The sequence below is a fragment of the Moschus berezovskii genome, chromosome Y (genome assembly GCF_049115385.1).
Source record: "Moschus berezovskii isolate FMDL1 chromosome Y, NW_MosBer_1.0, whole genome shotgun sequence".
NCBI lineage: Eukaryota > Metazoa > Chordata > Mammalia > Artiodactyla > Moschidae > Moschus > Moschus berezovskii.
The window spans coordinates 8,994,483-9,017,381 of record NC_142489.1 but is presented as its reverse complement, the minus strand read 5'-3'; the positions used below and the strand labels follow the sequence as shown (position 1 = coordinate 9,017,381).

At 49.2% G+C, this 22,899-nt stretch overlaps 1 protein-coding gene across 3 annotated transcripts in view; it reads right to left on the bottom strand.

Annotated features, from left to right (window-relative positions):
* Positions 1 to 22,899, bottom strand: part of LOC129564114 (steryl-sulfatase) — a 154,010-nt gene that overhangs the window by 116,824 nt on the left and 14,287 nt on the right. For 2 of the 3 annotated variants that reach the window (XM_055437719.2, XM_055437720.2), the window contains exon 2: positions 16,591 to 16,775. The exons of the other annotated variant lie outside the window; for it this stretch is intronic. The gene's annotated coding sequence lies outside the window, so the exon portion shown is untranslated. The remainder of the gene's footprint in view (positions 1 to 16,590; positions 16,776 to 22,899) is intronic. 3 annotated transcript variants of the gene reach the window in all.

The following is a 22,899-nucleotide window of genomic DNA, read 5'->3' as shown; positions in this document are numbered from 1 at the left end:
ACCCGAGCCTTGGCAGTTCGGCCTTTCCCAACAGGCTGCAGGGCAGACAGAAACCAGTCTTCCCCCGATCCAAAGAGAGGCTTAGCCAAGCCCCCTCTCCTGGGGAAAAGGCATCTCCCTCAATGCAAGTTCTGATCAGAGATGCTGTCATTTTATGTCTCGGGGTGCTGAGCCTAATCAGTGAGAACCCTTCAACAAGAAGACCTCAACAATGAAGAGAGATTGGAAAACTGAAACTTCGGTGGGAGGGGCCTCCCTGGCGGTCCAGGGGTGAAGATTTTGCCTTCCAGTATGACTCAGGGGCTCTGGGACAACCCAGAGGGGTGGGATGGGGAGGGGACCTGGTATATAGGTCTCACGGATTCATGCTGATGTTTGACAGAAAGCAACAAAGGTCTCTAAAGCAATTATTCTTCAATTAAAAAATACATACATTTAAAATTAAAGAATAAATAAATAAAAAGATGTTGCCTTTCAATGGGTGTGGGTTCAGTCCCAGGATGGAGAGCTAAGATCCCACCTGTTCACAGACCAAAAAAAAAAAAAAGCAGAAAGAGTGTTGTAACAAACCCCACAAGGAGTTAAAGACGACAACAACAATTGAGCTGGGAAACAGCAGAGCAGTTGCTCAGGAAGTGAAATACAGAATGGCCATGTGAGCCGGCCGCACGCCTGAAATAACTCGCCCCCTCTCTCAAAGACATCCGTACGCCCTGGGTTCACAGCGGCAGGCTCCCCAAGAGGCCAAATGTGAAAGCCACCCACACTCGCATCGCCAGAGAAAGGGGTGAACGGAATGTTCATGAGATGCAGTAGGGTTCAGCCATGAAAAGGAACGGAGCTGTGCGATGCGCTGCTGCTGCAGCTGCTAAGTTGCTTCAGTCGTGTCTGACTCTGTACGACTCCATAGACGGCAGCCCACCAGGCTCCCCCGTCCCTGGGATTCTCCAGGCAAGAACACTGGAGTGGGTTGCCATTTCCTCTCCCAATGCATGAAAGTGAAAAGTGAAAGTGAAGTCACTCAGTCATGTCCGACTCTGTGCGACCCCATGGACCGCAGCCCACCAGGCTCCTCCGTCCCTGGGATTCTCCAGGCAAGAACACTGGAGTGGGTTGCCATTGCCTTTGGGAAGACCGTGAAAAGCAAGGCACGCGGGGAGAGAAGGCAGACGCAAAAGGCCACCCACTGGGTGTGATTCCTTGTGTAGAAAATATCCAAAATGCGGATGGGGCACGCATGTACACCCATGGCTGATTCATGTCAGTGTATGGCCAACCAAGGTCCGTCTAGTCAAGGCTATGGTTTTTCCCGTGGTCATGTATGGATGTGAGAGTTGGACTGTGAAGAAAGCTGATCGCCGAAGAATCGATGCTTTTGAACTGTGGTGTTGGAGAAGACTCTTGAGAGTCCCTTATACTGCAAGGAGATCCAACCAGTCCATTCTAAGAGAGATCAGTCCTGGATGTTCATTGGAAGGACTGATGCTAAAGCTGAAACTGCAATACTTTGGCCACCTCATGTGACGAGTTGACTCACTGGAAAAGACTCTGATGCTAGGAAAGGTTGGGGGCGGGAGGAGAAGGGGACGACGGAGAATGAGATGGCTGGATGGCATCGCCGACTCTGTGGACATGAGTTTGAGTGAACTCCGGGAGTTGGTGATGGACAGGGAGGCCTGGCGTGCTGTGATTCATGGGGTCGCGGAGAGTCGGACACGACTGAGCGACTGAACTGAACTGAACTGATGGCAAAAAAAACCACCACAGTACTGTAAAGTCATTAGCCTCCAACTAAAATAATTTTTAAAAAAGAAAAGAAAAAATGTCCCAAATGAGTGAATCCCTGGACCCAGAAAGGAGACAAGCGGTACAGGCTAAAAAAGGGTGACTCAAACCAGGGTTCCGTGACCACCTTGGGGCGTGGGAAAGGATCGGAGGTGGGAGACAGGGAACGTATGTATACCGACCACGGATTCGGGCTGATGTATGGCAGATACTGACACAACACTGTTAAGCAGTTTTCCTTCGATTAAAAAAGAAATACATTTAGAACAAAGGGAAAGCAGTCTGAGTAGGGGATGACTCCCAGAGGGCATGGGGTTTCGGGACGAGATAACAAAAACATTCTACAACTAGACAGGTAGAAAGTGAAAGTGAAGTCCCTCAGTCATGTCCAACTCTTTGCAACCCCATGGACTGCCCGTGGGATTCTCCAAGCAAGAGTACTGGAGTGGGTTGCCATTTCCTTCTCCAGGAGATCTTCCCAACCCAGGGATCGAACCCGGGCCTCCCGCATTGTAGGCAGACGCTTTACCATCTGAGCCACCAGGGAAGCGGCGATGCAGCAAAGCGGTTCAGAATTAAGATGCTCTAGAACGGTTCACTGCTTCAGTCCCTGGTTGGGGAACTGAGATCCCTCAAACTGCGCCTTGTGGCCGAAAACATAAATAAATAAATTTCTTTAATCAGTTTATTTATTTTAATTGGAGGCTAATTACTTGACAATATCGTGGTGGTTTTTGCCATACATTGACATGAATCAGCCATGGGTGTACATGTGTCCACCATCCTGAACCCCCCACCCCATCTCATCTTTTTTTTTTTTAAATAAAAAGGTTAATTGTATGTTAGGTGAATTTCACCCCAGGCTTTTGATACAAAGAATTTAACAAAGAAACACAGAGGGCTTCCCAGGTGGCTCCGTGGTAAATAATCCGCCTGCCAATGCAGGAGACACGGGTTCGATCCCTGGTCCGGGAGGATACCACATGCCATGGAGCAACTAAGCCCTGAGCCACAGCTACTGCGTCCACACGCCGCAGCTATTCAAGTCCACACCCCCTCAAGCCTGCGCTCCACAACAAGACAAGCCCCTGCACTGAGAAGCCTGAGCTCCAAAACCAGAGAGGAGCCCTGGGTTCTCTGCGCCAACAGAAAGCCTGGGAAACAACGAAGATGCAGCACAGCCGGAAATTATAATATTATTAAAGAAATGAATAATAAAAGAAACATCAAACTGAAGTTCACTTGAAAGAAAAAAAAAACAAACCACCAAGCTCTCTAATACCATGCGCGTGATATTACATCCTCGAATGGAGATTTGGGCCAATGGCAAACCCCCACTGGGAGTGCTCACAGGACAGGAGGTCACAGCTGGTGACAATCTGAATCCACCAGCCTGGCACAGGGACCACAGACTTGGGTCCAGCGTATCTTCTGATAAGCACAGAAGGATCGGACCACTCACAGGACAGTGCAGTGAGAATTTCTGATCAATAAGAGAACAGTTTTGGCTGTAAGACCCGGCTGGACTGACCTTGATGTGGGGGGTGGGGGGAGGTACAAGGCTATCCAGGCTCATAGTGGAACGAGACTGCTGGGGTCCCCTGGGTTTTGGGAGGCAGGGTCCTGTTGTCCACAGAGACCTCATCAAGCCTGCCTGTTTATCCGTAGCTCAATCATGTCCGGCTCTTTGCGACTCCATGGACTGCAGCATGCCAGGCCTCCCTGTCCATCACCGACTCCCGGAGCTTGCTCAAACTCGTGTCCGTCGAGTCGGTGATGCCATCCGACCATCTCATCCTCTGTCGTCCCCTTCTCCTCCCGCCTTCCATCTTTCCCAGCATCAGGGTCTTTTCCTGTGAATCAGCTCTTCACATCAGGTGGCCCAAGGATTGGAGTTTCAGCTTCAGAATCAGTCCTTCCAATGAACACCCAGGACTGATTTCCTTTAGGATGGACTGGTTAGATCTCCTTGCAGTCCAAGCGACTCTCAAGAGTCTCCTCCAACACCACACTTTGAAAGCATCTGGTCTTTCCTGATCATCTCCTCTCTCTTCAGAGTGGCCACCCCAGCACCACACATGTTTATGGATAAGATGAAGACAGCTTCAGTGAGTAAGAGGAGATTCCGGTGTAACACTATGGAATCTTCAATTACTTATTGGATTTCTCATTCCTTTATCAACATTAAATGTAAGTAAACAATGCTAAAATGAGCTAGTCGATTCTGAAGCTGAAGCTCCAATACTTCCTCCACCTGATGCAAAGAACTGAGTCATTGGAGAAGACCCCGATGCTCGGAAAGGTTGAAGGCGGGAGGAGAAGGGGACGACAGAGGATGAGATGGTTGGATGGCATCACCGACTCGATCCACATGAGTTTGAGTAAACTCCGGGAGATGGTGAAAGACGGGGAAGCCTGGTGTGCTGTGGTCCATGGGGTCGCAAAGAGTCGGACATGATCGAGCAACTGGACAATGACAATATCATTCATTTTTGCTTATACATCCCTTTCTCCAAAAGACCATGTGTAACTAGGCTGTTGGGTTCTCAGCATGCATCTTGTAAATCCTATTGAGGTTTCCCAGGTCCTTCCAGGAAAAGAGAAACCTTTGTAGGCAGGATTCTAAGATGACCTCTTTGGCTTCCACATCCTGGTACCCACACCTTTGTATGATTCTACCCTCTTGAGTACATACACATGAGCGGGGGCACCTCAGATGTGCTTCTAACCAGTAGGGCGTAGAAAAAGTGAAGGGATGTGACTGAGGTCCCCTAGTCAATTGTCTTTGTATGACTCAAAGAGGAGATTGGTGGGGGTGGGCTCGGCCTCATCAGTGGAGCCCTTGGAAACAGGCTCCAAGCCTCAGAAGAGGTACTGGCCTGTTGGCATTCGTGGGATAGTCATGGTGTGAAATGCCTTGCAGGGACGGTTGATCCCTAGGAGTGAGGGGCCCACAGCCCCAGGGAACTAGATTCTGCCAACATGCTGAGCGAGCTCGGAAGGGAATCCCAAGCTTCAGATGGACACAAATCCCAGCCACCATCCTGCAAACTTGTAAAGGACTGTGAGCAGAGAAGCCAGCTAAGTCATGTGCCAACACCTGACCTGCAGACCTGCAGATAGTCAGTGGATATTGTTCTAAGCCATTAAATTTAATGTGCTCACTGGATGGATAACTAGCAAAACACCCACTCCCAAATGTACATAAAATGGTAATAACATGATTCCATTTAACCAGGATGCGAAACCAACCATTCACAGACACAGTGGCCACCTCCATCAGCAAACACACATAGCTGTTGTTTTAGTCGCTGAGTTGTGTCCAACTCTTTGTGACCCCGTGGGCTGTAACCTGCCAGGCTCCTCTATCCATGGGATTCTCCAGGCAAGAGTGCTGGAGTGGGTTGCCATTCCCTCCTCCGAGGGATCTTCCCGACCCAGGGATCGAACCTTTGTCTCCTGCATTGCAGGCAGTAGCGATGAGTCAAGTCAACTGGACTTACAAAGAATTCTCCACTTGTATTTCAAGAAAGCATGCCTGCTCCCCCATCCTCGAACACCTCCTCTGACTCTGTGAGCCTCCCCCCCACCCCCTGGAAACGCAAAAAAATCCCTTTCTGGCTTTGAGCGAGGGAGACCATGGAGTTTTGGTCCCTTGCAACCAAAAACCGTCTGCGTGTGTGCCCATAGGAGCTCTTGACACACGTGACTTCCACCTCCTCGATTGCTGAACTCATCACCTGCACTCACTGGCGATCAGAATTTGCTGGAATCCCGTGCGTGTTGCTGAGCATACTGAGTCTGCCTCGGGATATGTACATTACATGATGTGACCCGGAACGCCCAGGAAGACGAGTGGTTTTCGACACCCCTTTGGATGAATCACCCATGGGACATGTGTCAAGACAGTGCAGTGGAAAAACTCTTGGCCGCAACACTGTCTATAGAATATAGTTTTGGTTTTTCGTTGTTGCTGATCCCAGCCCTAAAACAGGATCCTGGGCTTCCCTGGTGGCTCAGTGGTAAACAATCCACCTGCAAGTGCAGAAGGATTCAGTCCTGGGTCGGGATGATCCCCTGGAGGAGGAAATGGCAACCCACTCCAATCTTCTTGCCTGGAGAATCCCATGGACAGAGGAACCTGGCAGGCTACCGTCCACGGGGTCGCAAAGACTCAAAACAACATCAAGTATAGGGTTGAACACACAGGACAATGTCCCACCTAGAACAAGGACTGTCAAGTTTCGGTGACTTTGTTTTCCAGGGGACACGGGGCACAGTGTGGACACGTTTCTGGTTGTCACAGCTGTGGGCGTTGCTCTTGGCATCCAGTGGGTAGAGGCCAGGGATGCAAATGAATATCCCACAATGCACTGCACGCAAAGAATGATACATCCCCAGGCGTCATCCGTGCCAAGGTTGGAGAATCCTTCTCTCGGGCCAACCCTTTGTCTTACTAATTCTTAAAGGCTTTTTCTTGACCAGTGGCTGTCAACAAGGGGTGACTCTGCAGCCCTTTCCCAACGCCCCACCCACGGAGACAGTGGTGATATCCGGAGTCATTGTGGTTGTCACAAGCGGGCTTACGCCCTTAGCACCTCCTGGATGGTGTCCAAGGACGAGAAGAAACATCCAACAATGCGGAAGACCCATTCCATGACAAAGTATTCCCCAGCCCCACACGTCAACTGCGTTCAGGCTGGGAAGTCCTGACCCAGAGGCAGACAAGCTCTCCAAGGGACAACCGTCCTTTCTTCTTAATGAGCCAAAAACAGACCTGGCACTTTTTCTTATGGAATCACATAGCTGGCCTTTCTAAGGTCGGGACAGGCCTTTCGGTTTGAATGTTCAGCTTGGGCCCTCATAACCCCTCAGTCTATTTGAGTAAAGAATGCTTTGCCTTTCAGCTGCGCACGTTGGGGGCAGGGGTCAGAAGCTGCTCACGTCTGGGCACAGGGTCCAAGGGGCACAGCTGTTCTGCCCAACTTCTCTGGCCACATTTAGGTTTCTGAGCGTTTTCACATTATCGCAAAGCTTAGCGACTATAGAAAAGTCATGAGGTGTGAAGCGGTAAAAGCGGCTTCTAAGTGTATATGGGGGCATAGGATGGTACAGTAAATGGGAAAAGCCCACCTGGTACAAACACCATCTGATGTTCGTAGTCATCATGGGCTAAAAGAAACCTGCTGGCAATTGCAATCCCTGGTCCACAGTCCCTAAATGCCAACACATGAGGCCAGGTGGGTTTCAGAATTCACAACTGTTTGGATTTAAGAAGGTCATGGCTTTTATTTTAAAAAAAAGTAAAAACTAATTTATTAAAACGATTCAAAGAATCCCCATCCCCCACCCCGGCCTTTCAGAGCTGAACTGTCTTGAGGACAGTTTATGGCATTCGTAACACAGAGAGGAGTTTTCCACAATGAAGCATTCATCCTCACACCATTAACACCATTTAACAACAAGCAAACGTTGCAACTTGGTGAGACGGTCTTCACCGAACGTTACAGTGATCATTTCAGAATAACGTGTATCGAATTGTTACACTGTACATCAGAACCATATACAATGGTTTTACTCACATAGGTGAGTAAAACTGAAATTATCTAGTCATTTGTCATTTAATACAGAGGGAATATATATGTAAATACTGACATATATTTTTTCACCATTACCTTCATATAACCTGGAGAAGGAAATGGCAACCCACTCCAGTAATCTTGCCTGGAGAATTCCATGGACAGAGGAGCCTGGCGGGCTACAGTCCATGGGGTTGCCAAGAGTCCGGCATGACTGAGCAACTATCATTCACTCACCTTCATATATAGAGACATATTAAATCTATATATGTATATAGTCACCATTACCTTCACATATAGAAATGCAAAGTATCTACATATGTATCCTTCCCTGGTGGCTCAGATGGTAAAGAATGTGTCTGCAATGCAAGAGACCCAGGTTTGACCCCTAGCTTGGGAAGATCCCCTGGAGAAGGGAATGGCAACCCATGCCAGTATTCTTGCCTGGAGAAGCCCATGGACAGAGGAGCCTGGCGGGCTAGTCTGTGGGGTCGCAAAGAGTTGGATACCACTGAGCAACTAATGTTATTTATTATTTAGAATTGTATGTTCACCATTACCTTCCTATACATAGATATAGCTATGTATATGTTCACCATGATCTTCATGTATATAGATAAAAAATATCCATATATGTACATATTGACTGTTAACTTCAATATATCTTCAAATATATCCCGTAATACACACACTTTTTTATTTTTTGGCCACACCGCATAGCTGGTGGGATCTTCGATCCCAACCAGGGAACTGGGGGAACACTTGCCCCCTGCAGCGGAAGTGGGGAGTCTTAACCACCGGCCTGCCAGGGAAGTCTCAGCGTACACCTTTAGTGAAGTTTTGCGCCGCACCCCGCCATCACACATATGAATAGTTCTGCAGTCATAAACACAAGAGATCTTGGCATTCCCTCAGATAAAGAAAGAGTATTCAGTGCTACATCAGTTCCACACTCCTGGATTCAGAACCAGCGTCGCTGCCAAACGGGCTGTCCAAACAGCTGGGCTTCCAGTCTTTGCCTTTTCTTCCTGGTTACGGACAAAGGGTTGCAAGTGGGAGGGCAGGGCTTGGAGAGAAGAAGGTGAGGAAGGCAGGTGCTGGCCAGGCCCGCCTATGCTGAAGAGCATCCTGGCCAATCCTGAGAACTGATGCAACCCCAGGCTTTCCTCCTCTGTGATGGAGGTGGCAGGCAGGGACCCAAGAAACCGTGGCCCAGTGACTCAGCTCGGGCAAGCCGGGACAGCCTCCAGCAGAAACAATGAGCTGCCAGGAAACCTGGAGAAGACCTGTGAACAACGCACCAGGGCCGTCTTCCTGTTTCTATCCCGGGCGCTACTTGTCTCCACTTCAGAAGGTCTGACGAGGGGGTGCTGTGCCTCCCCGAGAAGGCTTCAGCAGTGTCTGGAGATAATATCGGACCGGGGCGGAGGTATACAATGTTGTCTCTAAGTGGGAGGTTCTAAATACCCTACAATGAACAGGACGTCCCCATATCAAAGCGACACGTGGCCCCAAACATCATGAGTGATCAGACTGACAACCCCCGCTCTCCCCAGAAGCTCTGCCTGACGCATTTCATTATTTTATGAAGAAGAGTTGATGTACAACGTTGCGTTAATTTCAGGAGTACTGCATAGTGATCCAGGGTTCTTGCAGATTACTTTCTGCTATAGGTTATTACAACGGCCCATATAATAACCTATAACAGGCTATTATAATGGCCATACTTCCCTGTGCTATACAGTAAATCCTTGTTGCTTATCTATTTCATATATAGTAGTGTGTCTCCACGAATCCTATATCGCTAATTTGTCCCTGCCTATGTCTCTCTCCCCTTTATCTGCTAACTCACTTCACTCCTGTCCAACTCTTTTCTGCCCTGGGGACACTAGGCCACCAGTCTCCCCTGTCCACGGGGATTCTCCAGTCAAGAATCCTGGAGTAGGTTGCCGTGCCCTGCTCCAGGGGATTTTCCCAACCCAGGGATGGAACCCGTGTCTCTTATGTTTCCTGCATGGGCAGGCGGGTCCTTGACCACTAGCTTCCTTGGTGGCTCAGCTGGTAAAGAATCTGCCCACAATGTGGGAGACCCAGGTTCGATCCCTGGGTTGGGAAGATCCTCTGGAGAAGGAAATGGCCACCCACTCCAGTCTGTTTCCTTGGAAAATTCCATGAACAAGGGAGTCTGGTGGGCTACAGTCCACGGGGTCACAAAGGGTCGGACACGACTGAGCGACTCACCCAACAACATGTCTCTCTTCCCTTGAGTAACAGTTACATATCTATTTCTGTTTTGGATATGTATACATTTGTATTATCGTCAAGATTCCACATACAAGTGATATACAGTATTTGTCTTTCTCTGTCTGACTGATCACTAACGAGTCAGACCCTCTGGGTCCATCCATGCTTTTGCAAATGGTAACACTTTATTCTCTATTTATGGCTGAGTAATATTCTGTTGTGTATATGGACCCCATATTCTTAATCTAATTGTCTGTTGGTGGGCACTGGGGTTGCTTCCACGTTTTGGGTATTATAAATAGTGCCTGATGAAGCTGAACCTCCAATCCTTTGGCCACCTGATGCGAAGAAGTGACTCATTGGAAAAGACCCTGATGCTGGGAAAGATTGGGGGCAGGAGGAGAAGGGGACGACAGAGGATGAGATGGCTGGATGGCATCACTGACTCGATGCACACGAGTCTGAGTAAACTCCGGGAACTGGTGATGGACAGGGAGGCCCCGGCGTGCTGCAGTCCATGGGGTCGCACAGAGTCGGGCATGACTGAGCCACTGAACTGACTGAACTAGCGCCTCGTGCATTTTTCAATGCTTATTCTCAGTCAGCGGTTATCACCTGGAGCTAAAGCGACACGGCACAGCACATGGAGACATGTCTGGTTGTTGCAGCTGAGAGGGGCTCTGATAGCAGCACGGAGCACGCAAGATTCTCAACAGCCTCAATGCACACGGCAGTCCCTACGGCAAAGCCGCTTCTGGCGTCGCACCTGAGAAACCCCGGGGCAGACAAAGTAAGTGGAAAGGACAGCCCCCGGCCCCCGTCCAAACTCTCCCTCCATCTGTAGGCACGACAACCCCTCTCCTGGAAACACAAAGAAGAACACTGATTCTGGGGCCCACTTGTTGTGACCTGGGGGCTTTCGACCAGAGCTGAAAGTCACTGGGACTTCCCTGCTGGTCCAGTGGCTAAGACTCTGAGCTCCCAACGCAGGGGACCCGGGTTCCATCCCTGGTCAGGGAGCTAGATTCTACGTGCCGAGACTAAAGATCCTGCATGCTGCAAGTGAGACCCAACGAGGCCAAAACCGTAAATAAAAATGTTCAGGAAAAAAAGGAAAGCAGCAAATCCAGCTGCTGCTCGAGCCGAGCCCAGCGCTGTGTCCTTCCCTGGACTTCCCGTTCATGACGAGTATTTAATGACTGCTGACGTCAGCTCTTCCAGTCTTTTACCAGGTTTCTGGTTTCCGTCTCGGACAACCTCGGAGGTGACACTGCATGTGTGTTTCATCATCACTCCCTCATTTATTACCTGGATGCCGGGGTGCAGGGTGAGAGCTTGCTGAGTCAGTGACCGCGTTTTTCAGGGCTAACATCCAAACAAGGCGGGGAGTTTAAGCAGAAGACAGGAACCCAGCAAAACAGCGGAGGTGGTGATAGGGTCCGGAGAACACAGCTTGGAGTTTTTACCCACAACTTTTTTTAAAAATTATTATTTTATTTTTAAGATCTTTTTTTTTTTTGATGGGGACCATTTAAAAGTCTTTATTGAATTTGTTCTTTTGTTTTTTGTTTTTTTTTGCTGAGAGGCCTGTGGGAACTTAGTTCCCTGACCAGGAGTCTAACCTTCATCCCCCTGCAGTGGAAGGTGAAGTCTTAACCACTGGATCACCAGGGAAGTCCCTACTCACCCTCTTTTAAAAATTTTTTTAAATTTATTTCTTATAGAAAAAAAAAATTCTACCAGTTTATTGCTCCTAACCCATCTCCCTCCACCCTTACGCACTCATGCTCAGGCATGTAACCCCATGGACTGCAGCCCGCTAGGCTCCTCTGTCCATGGACTTTTCCAGGTAAGAATACTGGAGCGGGTTGCCATTTCCTTCTCCAATTTATTTTTCATTGGAAGATAACTGGTTTACGATGCTGTCTGGGTTTCTGCCACATATCAACACGAATCAGTCACGGGTATACATGTGTCCCCTCCCTCTTGAGACTCCCTCCCACCTCCCACCGCATCCCAGCCCTCGAGGTCATCACGGAGCACCAGGCTTGAGCTCCCAGCACCATACAGCAAATTCCCTCTGGTCTGTATTTTGCACACAGCCGTGTGTGAGTTTCAGTGCAACTGTCTCCATGCGTCCCTCCTACTCCTTTCCAGAGACCACAGTCTATTCTCCACGTCTGTGTCTCCATAGGCGCTGCCACTGCGTCACTTCAGTCGTGTCCGACTCTGTGCGACCCCACAGACGGCAGCCCACCAGGCTCCCCCGTCCCTGGGATTCTCCAGGCAAGAACACTGGAGTGGGCCGCCATTTCCTGCTCCAATGCATGAAAGTGAAAAGTGAAAGTGAAGTTGCTCAGTCGTATCCAACTCTTAGCGACCCCATGGACTGCAGCCCACCAGGCTCCTCCGTCCCTGGGATTCTCCAGGCAAGAACACTGGAGTGGGGTGCCATTGCCTTCTCTGGCATCTCCATTACTGCTCTGCAAACAGGTTCATCAGTACCACCTTCTAGGTTCCATATATGTGTGCTGATACCTGCTTTTGCTCTTTCTGACTTACTTCACTCTGTATAACAGGCTCCAGGTTCATCTACCTCATCACAATCAACTCAAATGTGTTCCTTTTCATGGCTGAGTAATATTCCACTGTGTATGTGTACCATAATTTTTTAATGCATCTACCTGTAGATGGGCATCTAGGTTGCTTCTATGTCCTAACTACTGTGACTTCCCTGGTGGCTCAGACGGTAAAGCGTCTACCTACAATGCGGGAGACCCAGGTTTGATCCCTCGGTGGGGAAGATCCCCTGGAGAAGGAAACAGCAACCCACCACAGTACTCTTGCCTGGCAAATCCCACGGACAGAGGAGCCTGGTGGGGCTACAGCCCATGGGGTCGCAAAGAGTCAGACACGACTGAGCAACTTCACTTCTTCTTCCTAGCTACTGTAAATGGTATTTTGAGGAACACTGCCTACCCTCAATCTTTTCTAAGACAGTTTCTGGAGAAGGAGATGGCGACCTACTCCAGTACTCTTGCATGGAAAATTCCATGGGCAGAGGAGCCTGGTAGGCTACAGTTCACGGGGTGGCAAAGAGTAGGACACGACTGATCAACTTAAGAAAAAAAAAGGGAAAAAGAGAGAGAGAAAAAAAAGACAGTTTCATTCAACCTTTTAAGAAAGGTTTCCCCTTTAAATACATATAGAGGGACACATTTTTTTCTCTCTGTTGTTTTATCTCTGAAAGCTTTTACACTTCTGGGTCCTGATAGCATCAGTGGTTACCTTCACAACCTCATTATAAATGAATATGGGGCAATAGCTCAGTTGGCAAATAGGAATGTCCCTGCAAACACCAATTCACGGGAATAATCTCTCGGGTATCCTCACGTGGTTAGTGAACACACAGAGTGCCGACGGCAAATTACCGTGACACACAGGAATCTTTCAATAAAACAGCCTCCCCATTTCCAGTGACATCATCTTCGATGACAATCATTTCTATCAGTCCCTCTAATTCAGTGTGCAAGGGACAGCAGAAAGGAAAAAAAAAAAAACTGAGGTAGCCAGGAAATATGTTGACCCTCAGATAAGAAGAAAAGCAAGCGAGAAGTGGACATCTTAATTCATTCCCATTATTTGTTCATAAGAGAAAGATGAAGTGTCAGGCTGAACGGGCTTTACATGCATTTCTTAGCCTCTATTGCTGGGAGAAAAATCACATATTCGGCTGGTTCATAATAAGTAGGTTACGGGTGGCATTCACTGCAAAGGATACATTGTCCCAAATGCTGATCTTCTGTAACTGATAGACATGCACAGAATAAAATGGTTGAGCTGCAAACGCAGTCCCTGTTTAACCCGGCTCCTTTATAAAGACAGATGACACAGCCAAAGCCTGGAGGAATAAACAGTACATCCAAAAACACAGCCATTGCAGCCACAAAGAACCCGAGACGCAAATGTCCTGAGGACACATGTATTGATGTACAAGCCTCTCAATTAGGGAATGTCGTTCTTTGCCGTTTTTCAGGACACAGATTCAAGTGGTTCATGACAGACTTATTCATATATTGAAGAAAGAAAACAAAGATGCAAAGTGAAAGAAAAAAAAAAAACAAAATAGTGGATCTGCTATTCATTCTGCCTCCAAATTGTTTTGGAAAAAGCAAGCAGTTGCTTTTCCAAAGCAAGCTGAGAATGACATCAGTCTTTCACAGAATCCGTTTCAGGGCACATGCGCCTTATTTATATTCCCTGTATCGAACTCAGAAGCAATGGTTCTCATATTATGGTTGGCGAGGCTAATTGCTTACATTTCTCTCTTGAGACAAGCTATAGCACAAAACGCACTTCTCTGTTCACTTTCTCTTAAAGAGTTCTTCCTCCTGAGCTCTCCACTACTCTTGTTTTCTTTCTTTTTTAACTTTTAAAAATTATTTATTTGTCCATGCCAAGCGACATATTAGTTCCCTGACCAGAGATTGAACTCACTCCTCTTGCCTTGGAAGCACAGAATCTCAACCACAACCACCAGGACGTCCCGCCACTATTCTTTTCACCAAACTCGTGTTTAGGGCTTTCATCCAGAAAGAAAGACAAAAAGACTATCTGGCAATTGATTCCCTCTCCCACAAGACCTCCTACATGTCAGATAAACCGCTGTGGGTGGCTTTGCGGGTTTCTCCAAAAGGTAACACTCTTTTCTTTGCAAGGTAATGCTTTCATTACTCCCACTCCAGATGGTTCAGAAACTGTTTCATCCTTCGGCCACCTGATGCAAAGAGCTGACTCCCTGAAAAAGACCCTGATGCTGGGAAAGATTGAGGGCAAAAAGAGAAGGGGGCGGCAGAGGCCCAGATGGTTAGATAGCATCGCCGACTCGGCGGACAAGAGCTTGAGCAAACTCCGGGAGACGGAGGAAGACAGAGGAGCCCTGTGTGCTGCCATCCATGGGGTCACAAAGAGTCAGAGACACCTTAGCAACTGAACAACAACAACGAGCCTTTTGACTTAATTTAATCAAGTCGTGACCTGTAGGCTATTTCACTATCCCATAAAAGGAACAAAACAGGAACCTGTAGACGCCGCCCTCTGAAGCTCTGCGCTAAAGTCCCTATTGCCAGGAGCCGTTTTCTGTCATCATTTATCTGAATCGCTTGGCAGTCGAGAAGCGAGGAAAAAACAAACCAAAAAAATGAATGCAACTCACCAAGCTATTCACGGTCAAACAGACAAGGTGCCCGGACTTGATCGCAGCACCTCACACAGCTGCTCCGACTGACCACACGGGATGACACCCCGGGCCCCCTGCCTGCCTGGCTTCTGAAGAGTCACTGCACGGCCCCGGGGAAGTTATAGGGAACCATCATCTGGCCGTAAAGTCACCCCCGGACAACCGGTGAATCTCTCATAAAAAAGTTATCTCGGCCCCACGCCTGCGTCTGTCCACGTGTCTGTCCCTGACTGCCGAGTGCCTCACGCATCAATCGCTGACCTCAGTCGTCACGCCACGGCGGGGGGGAAGGGATCAGAGGGAGATGACGGTCATCTCGGAGGACGTTTATGCAGAGCACTTCGGAGGCGGCTAGGGCTGGCCCACGGCCGACAGGCACAGCCCGGGTGTGAGTGGCGAAGGGGCGTGCGGAAAGGCAGTGGGGTCGGGGTGCGTGCGGGGGCCACTGATCCCCCGATGGTCCCCGGTGCAGGGGTGGGGGGTGATGGGTGAGGGGGGCACACGGCATGCTCTGTGCACAGTGTGTAGGAAACCATTCCCGCCTCCCTGCCCATCACCCCACATGCCGCACACGGAGCCCTGAGGAATGCATTCCTCACCGACACCCTGGGTGAGGATGCTCAGCCAGGTCACCCACCCACCCGCCCACCCCCCAGTCGTGTGGGCGGGGTACAAAACAGCAGAGAGGAAGTGAGCCCGGGATGCCCCCCTGCCCACACGTCTGGGAGACATCTCTACCCATTAAAAGATAACTCGCCCCTGTGTCTCTCTGGGGCCTTCCCTGGTGGCTCAGGGGTAAAGAACCTGCCTGCCAGTGCTGGAGATGCAGGAGACTCATGTTCAATCCCTGTGTGGGGAAGATCCCCTGGAGGAGGGAATGGCAACCCACTCCAGTATTCTTGCCTGAAGAATCCCATGGAGAATCCCATGGACAGAGGAGCCTGGCGGGCTGCAGCCCATGGGGTCGCAAAGAGTCAGACACAGCTGAAGCGACTTAGCACGCATGTCTCTTTTCTTTATTTACTTGGCTGAGCTACATCTTTCTTTCAACACACGGAAGCATCCACCTTAGTCGCTGTAATGTGGGATGTAGTTCCCTGACCAGGGATTGAACCCAGGCCTCCGGCATTGGGAGCGTGCAGTCTTAGCCATTGGACCACCAATGAAGTCCACACCATGTCTCTTTTACCACGTCCCCTCCTGTCATCATTTTCTTTTGTTTAGGCTTAAAAAAAAAAAAAAGACTAACTCCATCTTTTCTTTTCATGATTCCCCATCTACAAAGAAAACATTAGTTTTAAATGTTTTGTGTGCCCCGGTCATTTGGCAGGTTCCCTTCTAATTAATACATAATGCAGGGGCTGCTGACAGATTTCCTGTTCTTTATGGAAACCCAGGATGATGGTAAGGTGAAACCTGAAAAAAAAAAGAGCTGAGCCTGAGTAAGCATGACCTGGGAGGAGCTCCTCCACTGGCTCAGTGGGCAAGAATCCGCCTGCAATGCAGGAGATGTGGGTGCCATCCCTGGGTGGGGAAGATCCCCTGGAGGATGGCATGGCAACCCACTCCAGTATTTCTTGCCTGGAGAATCCCATGGATAGAGGAGCCTGGCGGGGCTACCGTCCATGGAGTCGCAGAGTCAGAAAGGACTGAAGCGGCTTAGCACGCACGCAGGCGTGACCCAGACATCATCCAAAGGTGATATCTGGTCTTGGGGGTGGGGGATGTCTTGACAAAACTTACTCGTCGGAGAGATGGTTCAAAGCGTGGCGTGGCGCTCACGATTCCAGCACACCCAGGGATATTTGTGGTCGCAGACTGCTGCAGAGGGTCAGATCACAACGCCTTTCGATTCTGAAACTCCTGGCTGAATTCTGGGGTAAGTCAGTTAGCCGTCCATTAAGATGTGGTCTCAGTGGTCCAGGGCCCTGGAGAAAATGAGGAAGGAGCCTCTGGTATCCCCTTGGATCATTCCCTACCCTTCTAGATGCTCTTGGGTCTCTCCTCAGCAAGCAATATGAAGGTACAGACAAGGTCAAAGGGCAGACCACACCCCTACGAACCCCGTACTGCCCAGAGATGGCTCCGGGCCTCTGGACGCTGATCCGCCCTCAGAAGCGCCTTGGGACAAGTTCTTGGGACCTGTCCCAGCAGGTTTCCTCCCCAGCGGCAACTCCAGAGCCTGAGGGGTGGTTCCCTCTCAGCTGGAGTCTCTCCCACCCCCAGGAGCAGAAATCCCAATGGCTGCAAGATATTGGCTCTGCCAGTCGCCACGGGTCACCGAGGTCAGCATCTCTGAGTGCCCTGACCAGCCCAGCTTTTACCAGCGCACACCCCTGCCTGGTCCCTCAGGCAGGGATCAGCTCGTCGGGGCCCCAGAGCTCTAGCCTGAGGTCTCACCCTCTCTAAGGGGCCTCTCTGAGTCCTCGCAGGGCAGGGGTGAAGTGAGAAGACTCACCCCCACTCTCATACACACTGGCAGAGTCAGTTCAGTTCAGTCACTTGGTCGTGTTCGACTCTGCGACCCCATGGACTGCAGCATGCCAGGCCTTCCTGTCAATCACCAACTCCTGGAGTTTGCTCAAATCCACGCCCATCAAGTCGGTGAAGGCATCCAACCATCTCATCCTCTGTCATCCCCTTCTCCTCCTGCCCTCAATCTTTCCCAGCATCAGGGTCTTTTCCAATGAGTCAGCTCTTCACATCAGGTGGCCAAAGTATTGGAGTTTCAGCCTCAGCATCAGTCCTTCCAATGAACACCCAGGATTGATCTCCTCTAGAATGGACTGGTTGGATCTCCTTGTAGTCCAAGGGACTCTCAAGAGTCGTCCCAAACACCACAGCTCAAAAGCATCTTTGGCGCTTGGCTTTCTATATGGTCCAACTCTCACATCCAGACATGACTACTGGAAAAACACACCCGGAGAGGCAGGATTCTAATCCCAAAGAAAGCTGTTGTCTTCTCTTTTTAAAAAAGAAATTAATTTATTTTCAGTGGAGGTTAATTACTTTACAACATTGTGGTGGTTTTTCCCGCACATTGACATGAATCAGCCATGGGTGTACTACCCAGCAATCCCACTGCTGGGCATACACAGCGAGGAGAGCAGAAATGAAACAGACACACAAACCCCAGTGTTCATCGCAGCCCTGTTTACAATAGCTAGGCTGTTCCTGCTGCCAGAACACAGAGCTCAGGGAGGTTTCGGCTGCCTGCATTAACTATTCCTCCAGGACTTAATTTTTTTTTTTTTCCCCTCAGCCAGCCCTTACGATCCTGCTACCATAAACATTCCCTCCCCACCCCAAGGATTTATCTTATTGAATGGAAGGCAGACTTGAAGTCAGACCCCAGGCTAACCATGTGACCAGCCTGGAGCAGTGGTTGGCTCTTGTCCTGCATTCAAGGCGAGGTTCCTCACCAGATAAAGAACCAGGGTGCAGTGTATGGAACGTAAATGCAGGCTCCTTCGGGCCCAGTTTTTCTGGGGGGCTTCCCTGGTGGCTCAGACAATAAAGAATCTGCCTGCTAATGGAGGAGACCCGGGTACAATCCTGGGGTCCGGAAGAACCCCTGGAGGAGGAAATGGCAACCCACTCCAGGATTCTTGCCTGGAGAATCCCCATGGACAGAGGAGCCTGGTGGGCTACGGTCCATGGGATCTCAGAGAGTCAGACACAACTGAGCAACTGACCCTTGGGCCAGTTTTAGAGACTCAAGTGAAAAGATTGCACTTGAACTATGGAAGCCACTGTGCTCTGAGGTCAGGAAGAACAGAGGCTTTGTGTTATCAACCTTTGCAGGGAATTCCCTGGCGCTCCAGGAATCGACTCCGTATCCCAAAGGCAAGGGATGCAAGTTCGATCCCCAGTCGGGGAACTAAGATCCCACATGCCAGGCACCCTCCAAACCCGGCCCCCACCCCCAGCAGAACAGAAACCCTTGTAGAGGTGTAGAAACGGAATTGTTCGAGGCGGAACCTCGGGGATGTTCGACACCCATCTCATGGCACTGATCACCAAGGGAACCCTCAAGCTAAAACCAGACACGCTTCCCCACTTGGGACTCTGCAGAAGAGTCCCGTGGACAAAGAGCTGGTGGAGAATCCCACCTGAGAGCAGTCAGTCCACGACTGCAAGTGGAGACCCATTCTCCAAGACCAAACTGAGGCTTGGCCCTGAGGGTGTTGAGTGGGGGAACTGGCATCTCGGGGCAAATCAGGCAGCTGGGACCAGGGCAACCGGACTCTCGTGGGAGGCTCCTCTCCTGAGCCAGACAGGGGCCTGGAACCTCAGAATCCACTGGGAGGCTGCCTCATGATGGTCTGCAAGCAGCTTCTATTCTCTCTGTTCCCATGGGACCAAGTGGGCACATTCCCGGGGTATGGGTCCTGCTGTGAATGTCAGGATGGGCTCAGCTAATCTCCGGCAAGCCACCACCACCTCCCAAAGCCCAGGAATGTTCACGAGTATATGAAAAAAAGAAAAGAAAGAGAAGTCGCTCAATCGTGTCCGACTCTTTGCGACCCCATGGACTGTAGCCTACCAGGCTCCTCGGTCCATGGGATTTTCCAGGCAAGAATACTGGAGTGGGTTGCCATTGTCTATACAGAAGGGATAAACAGCAAGGTCCTGTGATACAAGAGAATGGGAGAAGAATACACGTGTCTAACTGAGTCACTTTGCTGTACGGCAGAGATTAACACAGCACTGCCAATCAAGGATACTTCAGGAAAACGTGCAAAAGGAAAGCCCAGGAATGTCAGTGAGTATATACAGAAGGGATCAACAGCAAGGTCCTGTGATACAAGAGAATGGAAAAGAATACACCTGTCTAAGTGAATCACCTTGCTGTATGGCAGAGATTAACACAGCACTGCAAATCAAGGATACTTCACTGAAATGTATGAAAAGTAAAGGCCAGGAACCTGAATGAGTATATATATATAGAAGGGATAAACAAGGTCCTACTACAGTAGGACCTCTACAGAGCACAGGGAATTCTATTCAATACCCTGTGATAAAAGAGAAAGGAAAATTACAGGGCACAAACAGAGAAACCAAGACGCTGATGCTGGGAAAGATGGAAGGCGGGAGGAGAAGGGGACGACAGAGGATGAGATGGTTGGATGGCATCACCCACTCGATGGACACGAGTTTGGGTAAACTCCGGGAGTTGGTGATGGACAGGGAGGCCTGGCGTGCTGCAGTCCATGTGGTCGCAGTGTCGGACACGACTGAGCGACTGAACTGAACTGCATGGAGAATCAAGCATAGACAACAGACTTGTGGGCGTGGGGAGAGCAGAGGAGAGCGTGAGGTGTACACATAGAGTAACCTGGAAACTCACGTTACCATATATAAAATAGAGAGCAAACGGGAATTTGCTGTATGTCTCAGGACACTCAAAAGGGGGCTCTGAATCCATCTAGAGGGGTGGCTGGGAGACGGGAGGGAGGTTCAAAAGGGAGGGGATATATGTACACCGATGGCTGATTCACGTTGAGGTTTGACAGAAAAGAGCAACATTCTGGAAAACAAGTATCCTTCGATAAAAAAAATAATTTAAATTAAAAAAGAGAGAGAATGGAAAAGTATATGTCTAACTGAGTCACTTTGCTGTATAGCAGAGATGAACACAACACTGTAAATCAAGTAAACTTCAGTGAAAGGTATAAAAGTAAAGCCCAGAAATGCTAACTATTGTATACAGGAGGAATAAACAGCAAGATGCAACTGTACAGACCAGGGAACGCTGTTCAATATCCTGTGATAAGGCATAGCGGAAAAAGAATACGAAAAAGAATATATACGGATAACTGCATCACTTCGTTGGGATACGGATAACTGCACCATTTCGTTGGATAGCAGAAGTTAACACAACACTGGAAATCAGCTCTACTTCATCAAAAAAAAAAAAAAAAATATATATATATATATATAAAATAAAGCCCAGAAATGCTAAATATTATACAGAGATTGAGTAAACAGCAAGGTGCCACTGTATAGCACAGGGAACTCTATTTGATATCTTGTGACAAATCATAATGGAAAAGAATACTTAAAAAAAAAAAAAGAATGGAGGGCCTCCTTGGTGGCTCAGTTGGTAAAGAATCTGCCTACAACGTAGGAGACACGGGTTCGATCCCTGGGTCGGGAAGATCCCCTGGAGAAGGAAACGGCCACCCACTCCAGTCTTCTTGTCTGGAGAATGCCACAGACAGAGGAGCCTGGGTCCATAGGGTCGCAAAGAGTCGGACACAGCTAACACTTTCACTTTTTCTTTTCATACATATGTGTAACTGAATTGCTGTGGGGTTGACTCACTGGAAAAGACTCTGATGCTGGGAAAGGTTGGGGGCGGGAGGGAGAAGGGGACGACAGAGGATGAGATGGTTGGATGGCATCCCCGACTCGATGGACATGAGTTTGAGTGAACTCCGGGAGTTGGTGATGGACAGGGAGGTCTGGCGTGCTGTGGTTCATGGGGTCGTGGAGAGTCGGACACGACTGAGCGACTGAACTGATGGCAGAAATTGACACCACCCTGTAAATTGACTCTAGTACAGTAAAAAAAATATGAAAATAAAAATGAAGCTCAGAAATGCTAGAATATGATGACCACTATTACATCTCTAAGTCACATCCAACTCTTTGCAGTCCCATGGACCGTAGCCCACCAGGCTCCTCTGTCCATGGGATTCTCCAGGCAAGAAGACTGGAGCAGGTTGCCATTTCCTTCTCCAGGGGATCTTCCTGACCCAGGGATCGAACCCGGGTCTCCTACACTGCAGGCAGATTCTTTACCAACTGAGCAACGTGTTGAGACCCTCCATGCAGGCTAAAGGGAAGTTCTTGGGCAGCAAAGAGCAGACCACATGTGGACCCCACTGACTGACTCATTCCTCTGGGGCCACACATAACATGAGCCGGAGCTGAACAACAGAGGGAGACGTAAAAAATCTGAGTCATTTCAAGGTTGCTGTTTTCGGTTATTTACGGTTTTTAATTATCAAGCACGACCCGTTTCTTTACGAGCTGGGCTAATCACAGTCTTGTCTTTGATATATTGCGTTCGGGGACTTGAAGGTATTATGGCTTTATTATCAAACCCCAAATCGAGTCCCAGTAAATACCTTCCTTTACGTGGCATTCCGGTGACTCCAAGAGGGGAGAGGGTCACCGGGATTGATCGCCATGGGGGTTCTCTCATGGGAGACGGGGCTGGAATAGAGGCCTTTTTAAACGTTCTTCTTTATCCAGTCATATACTGGCTGGCTGCCCACAAACATATCTGACTGAAATGTGTCCGCGAAGGAAAAAAAATACATTTAGTGTAACTGTTTGATCCATCCCATCCACTGAACCTATTACACAACTCTGAAGTTGAACAATTCTCTTCACCCTTTGTATTACACATACACCAAATTACACAGAAGGAATTTTCATCTTCATTGCTTTTTCTTTTTTTGGCTGTGCTGGGTCTTCACGGCTACTCTGGCTTTCCCCTGGTTGTGTTGAGCTCTCTAGGCGGGGTGTGGGCTGCTATTGAAGTGACTTCTCTTGTAGTAAAGCACAGAGTCTAGCGTTCATGGGCTTCAGAGCTTGTGGCTCCCGAGGTCAAGAACACAGGCTCAGTGGCACATGGGCTGAGTTACCCAGGGGCATGTGGGATCTTCCCGAACCAGGGGTGGAATCCATGTCTCTTGCGCTGGCCCGTGGATTCTTTACCACCGAGCCACCGGGGAAGCCCACAAGCTAAGTTTCTTAAGGCAACACACACGTCTATTTGCATGTGCAAATTCAGTATGTGTATGTGATATGCCAGACCTTTCCTCTTGCTTTTCTTATACCCACATCCATGCATAATTATTCATTGGAAGGACTGATGCTGAAGCTGAAGCTCCAATACTTTGGCCACCTGATGCGAAGAAGTGACTCATTGGAAAAGCCCCTGAGGCTGGGAAAGATTGAAGGCAGGAGGAGAAGGGGACGACAGAGGATGAGATGGTTGGATGGCATCCCCGACTCGATGGACATGGGTTTGGGTGG